Source organism: Ixodes scapularis, unplaced genomic scaffold, assembly GCF_016920785.2.
Source record: "Ixodes scapularis isolate PalLabHiFi unplaced genomic scaffold, ASM1692078v2 PGA_scaffold47__10_contigs__length_4178495, whole genome shotgun sequence".
NCBI classification, from domain to species: domain Eukaryota; kingdom Metazoa; phylum Arthropoda; class Arachnida; order Ixodida; family Ixodidae; genus Ixodes; species Ixodes scapularis.
This window is the reverse complement of record NW_024609876.1, coordinates 3,258,218-3,264,565: the sequence shown is the minus strand read 5'-3', so window position 1 is coordinate 3,264,565 and position 6,348 is coordinate 3,258,218. Positions and strand designations below refer to the sequence as shown.

The 6,348-nt window shown below is 48.7% G+C and overlaps 1 pseudogene; it reads right to left on the bottom strand.

The window, feature by feature from the left end:
* Positions 1-436: 436 nt before the first annotated feature.
* Positions 437-1,588, bottom strand: LOC120837872 (annotated as a pseudogene).
* Between the last annotated feature and the right edge of the window lie 4,760 nt (positions 1,589-6,348).

Below are 6,348 nucleotides of genomic sequence, written 5' to 3'. Positions count from 1 at the left end.
CCCGGCGAGAGGGGCATCAATCAAAAGCTAAAATCAATCTATTAAATGGTGCAAGTCTGGACGTGCTAGGCCTAACAGTTGCCTAGTTACAGTTTGTTTTGTCGTAGTTGGTGTCAGTGTTATTAAAAGAGTATATATATGTATCTTTTTATGTAGATCGTCATCGACGACGACACTGCACCTCCTAGTTTCGAGGATTTGACCATATTGACGCCGGAAGAAGTGGACGAGGCCCTCCGAGGAATGCCCCCAGTTGAAGAGCTGCTGGGGACCAAGGGAAGGGCAATGGAAAGAAGTGTAGCTTTGAAAGAAGCAATGCTGACGACGCTGGTCAACAAATTGGAGGATTTTGAACGAGAAACTTTATTGCAACAAGAAAAGAAAATGGATAGGATCCTGGCACAGCAGGTGGAAGAGTGGTACATCGCATGCCAGGTAATGGATGGGGATTTTGATAATTTAAAGCTTCAAAGGTACGAGGACGAGACGGAAGGACAATATCAAGAAAGAGTGCATAATGAAAACAATGTGGAAATGAACCGAGTCCAGCGATTCATCAATGAGTACAAAAATGATAGAATTGAATAAAATTTTGGTTCAAATGGAACAGAGACGAGTCTTGATGATGTCTTGGGAAGGTATGTGTAGTGGCCCAGGTGCGTCTGCCGGTTGTGCGGGATGTACATGCCAAAGGTGTTCTTATCAAAGTGTTGCTCCCGTGCCGGGTAGCAAGTGTTCATGGGATTAATAGTGTCGATATCCGTGTGCAGCACAATTTCAGTGTCGACCTGGAAAAAGGCGGCAACTTCTTGAAACTTGTCGCCCGAACCGGGTGTGTCTAGATTCTTTTTAGATATGGCCAAGATGCCGAAACCCAGGCAAGGTTGAGAAGTGTGCAAGCTGGGTTGAACTCCGAGACCTTGGCAGCCCCATTCACTTTCGATGGGGTTGGTGTACCGTGTCACTTTGGTGTTTGGGGAAAGCTTGGTAGGCTTGGCCACACCTGCGGGTGTACTCGAGTCGTTGTCTAGGCTAGAGGCGAACTTGGTCAAGCTGCCGGTCGGCGCGGCAATGTATGTCCTGTCGTTGCAACAATAGGGTGGGCAAGTTGATGATGGCAAGCGTTTTTAAACTCGTACTCGTAGTTGATGATGGGTGTACCAATGTGGCTCTTGAATGGATACAAGTTGACAAACTTGTTGGTGCGAGGAGAAAAGTTGGCGCTGTGGATAAAATCGTAGCACTTGTGGCGTGGAACGCCCATGCACGCAGGTATCTTGTCCGACTTGGACATAATCAAATTCTCGTCCATAGTCATGCCCCAATACTTTTCAATGAGGTTTCTGTGATCCAAGTCTTTAAATTCTGTGGAGTTGGATGTATACATGGCACTGTCTGCGGTGCCGGGACCGGGAACACACATGCTGGTGCCCAGAGATAGATTAGGGCCCACTGCGCTCAGGCCATATACCATCATGTCCCAATTGACGGGTTGTACGACGTTGCTCTCAGTCTTCCACGGAGAGTGAATGCCGTGTGGTGTAATTTTGGCACTGCACTTGATGCGCTTTGTATTGTCAGATAGCATATTAAAGTGTGCCAGAGTCATGTAGAGGTATATGTATTCGACGGGTAGTCTGCTCATGGAAGTCTGATAGCACTTGTACTTTTGGTTGTGGGCATAGCTAATCTCGGTTAGCACTGTGACGTAGCCCCAGGTGGCAAGAGCTTTACCGTCACGATGCACCCGAACCATTCCTTGGTCTCGGGGGATGCGCAAAATCTGCTGTACGACGACTCCGTCATTCGCAGCCTTACTTCCAATGCCAGCTCCTCCCTCGTTCCGCAAGGCTTGCGACTGCTCCTCTTCCTCGTTACCGGTGGAGCTATCTGCCCTGGCTCGCTCTGTGGAGTAGAGGGCGTCGTTAATGAAATTTGCGACGCCGCTACCGTAGAGCTTTTTAAATTCTGGTGAGCTCCCGCTGCATTCACCATGACTATGTTTCCGTCCAGACATTGCTCCACTTCGTCCATAGAGGAAACGGCCAAGTAGCTTTTCTTCCACCAAATTCTTGACATCAAGTCCCGCAGGGCCCGACAAACCAAAGGCCATTCTCACAGCTGGGTGTTTCACCTGACAGGCCGTTCTTTGCTTTTGGTGAGTTAGCTGTCTTTGCCCTTTTTGATCCATTACAACATCTGAAGTCCACAAGGAATGTCCTTTCCAAGTGTGATATCAGGTTTGGTGGATCAAAAGCGGCAAAGTGGGCTGCAATCGCTCGCTTTTATGCCACTGATTCAAAGAACCGTTACAAGGTGCTATTAAGGGGGGACGCGGGTCTTGGAAACCAAAAAATTGCGAAAATGGCGTTTTTTGGAAAATAACATTTTCGGGTTCTTTATTCCATAAACTATCTTCTCTGTAAGTTTCAGCACCTAATTCGCGCTAGAAATGTGTTAAAAAAATTACTAACGAGGCCGCGGGAGCTCAAAATCGACAATCAAACACACCAAACAAGCCCAACTTTGCGCGGTCGCCGCTCCCGCCTCGTTCGGCTGGCGGCCGCCATCTTGGTCCCGTTTTGAAGCTGATTTCTTTCTCTTTCTTTTGCCTTCTTTCAAAATGGCGTCAGCCTCGTGGTTCCCGCGTCGCTGGTGTTTTTCCTTCTCGCGATCGGAGAGCCGTGATTGGCTAAAGCGGGCGCTCAACAGAATACGAGGTCGTCATTGGCCAACGCGGCCTTCCTCCTCTCCCGGAGCGCCGTTCTACCGACCGGTTTCTCCCGCGTCGCCTGTTCGCATCGTCTGCTAACTCAGTGGTCTGCTTGCTTTCTCCAGCTCCGCTTCGCTCTTTCGCCACCTTTACGATCGTTTATCGCCCCTTTACTAGTTTCGATTTGTCTTTCCTGCGTATTTTGTGATCGCGCACGATGCGGAGGAAGATGAAATTCAAGACTATGCACGCCTTTGGCAGCCGGAAGCGATCTATGAAGTTTGTCCGCATGGCGAAGTCGGACTCAGCTCGGCCGACCGGCGACGACGATCGGGTTGATATGTCCCACAACGAGTTTACCGCGGCGCCAGCCGTCGCCGAGGAAGCATTTGTCGCTGCGAGTACGCAAGGGCCCGCGAGCTCGCTCTGCGCCGCGGGGTCTTCCGAGATCGCCAGCACCAGTTTTGCGTCCGCGACAATGAAAGAGAAACCATCGTCCCGTGTTCATCTGCGGACGCATTTCTTGACCCAAGAAGAGATCGAAGCGGCAGCTGTGCGTCGTGATGCCGTCCAAACCGAACTTTCTTCTACGTCGGCGACCGAGAGGAAGCTCCAGGCCATGCAGCGTGGTCCCACACCCGGAACGGTGTCGTCTGCCACAAGCACAGGTGCAAAGTTTTTACTTATCCAGACTGATGTTCTGAATGAACTGCTGTGTTGTACAGTTTGCAAGAACTGTTTGGAGAGTGGATTGGCCATTCGAGAAGGCACCCAGCTTGGGCTGGCACTGAAGTTGGAGGTCGTGTGTCCCCGTTGCGGCATCATAGCAGACTCATGGAGTTCACCACGCCAGCAAGATTCCAGGGCCTTTGAGGTCAACATTCGAGCCATGATGGCAGTGAAGCAAATTGGAAAGGGGCAGACTGCTCTGAACGATTTATGGGCGGCAATGAATGTGTCTCACAGGGGTCTCCACCATAAGACCTTCCAAGAGCACCTCAAGAATACTTTCAAGGAGCCAGAGGCAAAATGCTTGGAAGAATTTTATTCTGAATCGGCCTCAGCAGTAAAAACCATCTACAAGGAGATGGATTCAGGTTTCCACAGAGACGTCACCATAATGTATGATGGGACATGGCACAAGCGTGGTTACACGTCCCACATTGGTGTTGGTGCAGTTATCGAGTACCACACTGGCCTCATCTTGGATGCTGTGGTTCTGTCGAACTTGTGCCTTGGATGCCAGATAGGACCCAAGCCTGGAGACCAGAACTACCACACCTGGCACCAACACCACATTTGCCAGAAAAACACTGACGCCAAATCGGGACAGATGGAGGTAGAAGCCGCTCTGATTCTTTTCAAGCGGTCAATCTCGAAGCACGACCTGCGCTACACAACGCTTGTTTCGGATGGGGACAGCAGGACCTTCTCAGCCCTCTCGCAAGAGAATGTATACGGAATTGTCCCTATCATAAAGGAGGAATGCCTGAACCATGTTCAGAAGAGGATGGGAACCGCACTCCGAAATATCGTCCAAAAGAGTGACAAGCCTCTGGGTGGAAAGGGCAAGTTGACTAAGGTGCTCATCGACAAACTGACAGGCTACTATGGTTGGGCCCTAAGGAACAACTGCAATGACTTAACAAAAATGCAGCGAGCAGTGATGGCGACATACTACCATGTCACATCAACAGACAAGAATCCCCACCATGAACTTTGCCCGGACGGAAGCGAGTCGTGGTGCCAGCACAGAGTTGCTGAAGCGAAGAGTGAACCTCAGCCCCAGCACAAGTACAACCTCCCAGCATTTGTTGCTGAAGCAATGCTGCCGGTCTATCAACGCCTCTCTGAGAGATCACTGCTTGAGCGCTGCATGGGGGCAAGGACCCAGAACGCGTCCGAATCTTTTCACTCGGTGCTGTGGTCGCTGATGCCTAAGGAGCAGCACGCTTCACTAATTGCTGTTGAAACAGCACTGCATGAGGCAGTGCTGAGATTTAATGCCGGGCTGTACAGGGCGACTGAGACAATTTCTGAGGCACTGGGGCTCAAGCCAGCTCATTTAGCTCTCCGGCGGGCGGCTGAAAAGGACGCCATGCGGGTACGCAAGGCCAACAAGAGGCAACAAGCAAAGACTGAACAGCGGAAGAACAAGAGACTGCAAAAGGACACCTCAGACTATTCTGCAGGGGCGTTTTAACGCTGAAAACTGAAGTGGAACTTTAAGTGCCGTTTTCTCAAAATTGAATTTTTTGCTTACCTTGGTGTTTGTTCAGGTGATAACTTAAGAACTGTGTGATGGATTTCTGTGCTGTTTTTTTAATCTAGATGCTGAATAAATTTCTGAGGGCAAGACAAGCCCCTTTTCTAAAAAAAATGTCCGAGCTATTTATGACAAATCAATTATTTTGCATGAATGTGAGGACCGCTGATCACATAAAATACAATGTTGCGGCAAATATTTCCTAAAATGAAATTTAAAAAAAGGGCCTTGTCTTGCCCTTAAATACCTATCCAGGAATCCTCAGAACAAATTACACACTGTTACTGTGTTTCATTATTACTTTATGCTCGGAACAAAGGAGGCATTAAAATAAATTGGAAAAACTCTTCTAACTTTAGAACTAATAAGTGCAGCACCATGAAATGTTGCTGTTATTCGATTGTTCATGCTATAAACATACCCTGAAAATTTCATTCACTTGGCTTTGAAAATAAAAAAGTTGGGTTTTCATCCCCACATCCCCCCTTAAGACTAACTGACCAGCCTGTACAGGTCAAGAACAAAAGGAGAGTGAAATATGCTGCACAGGTACTTAGCCACAGTGTAGCTGCCGGCCTCTGCATGATGCAAACACGCAGCAGTGGCATTGATGACTGTTCCGGCACAGCAGAGTTTGTGAATACATGGACAAACTGTTTAACGTACTGAATTCCCGATCCCTACCTCACTGCAAAGTGCTCGCACGTGCCATGACTGCATCCTCCACACACATTGTGCAGACTTGCACAGAACTTGACTGTGACATATCGGAGCCGAAAATTGGGGAATTTTATACTTCCTAATAGTATATGTGCGGGGACAGCACTGTTTGCATTCGAGGCATGAGGTGGACTGCAGCAGATAAGAGGATGGCCCTTAATTTCTATACCTGAAGAACCTTGCAGCATGTAGACATGTAGTTGCAGCGGCAATCCAAGTCGACATTGAAGCATAGCAATCTTAAATTCGTCCTTCAGGTTATCAGGAATGCTGCTGCCTGAATGCCTGACATGCAAAAGATGTGCATCCTGTCATTTTATGAGATGCCCATTGAGGCTCAGCTGCAGTACTCAACAGCGTCACATTCTGTCGTAGGTCTTTAGAATATCGCGACGGAACATTCTCCCCAACCTGGGCAGAAACTGGCAAATGAAGCGCTATCTCATGGTTCATAGCACAGAAGGAAAGTAACATTTAACAGACGCTTTGATCAGTGCCGTGCAGCACGTTATAGTGTGTGGCCTGAAGGTGTGGCCACGCTCAGACAAAGCAAAGGATGCTCTCACAGCTGGGAATCTGTTTCTCCCAACAGGCCAAACTTCGGTTTATGCTAGTTAGCCGTCTGCTTTTTTTGACCTACCACAATTTC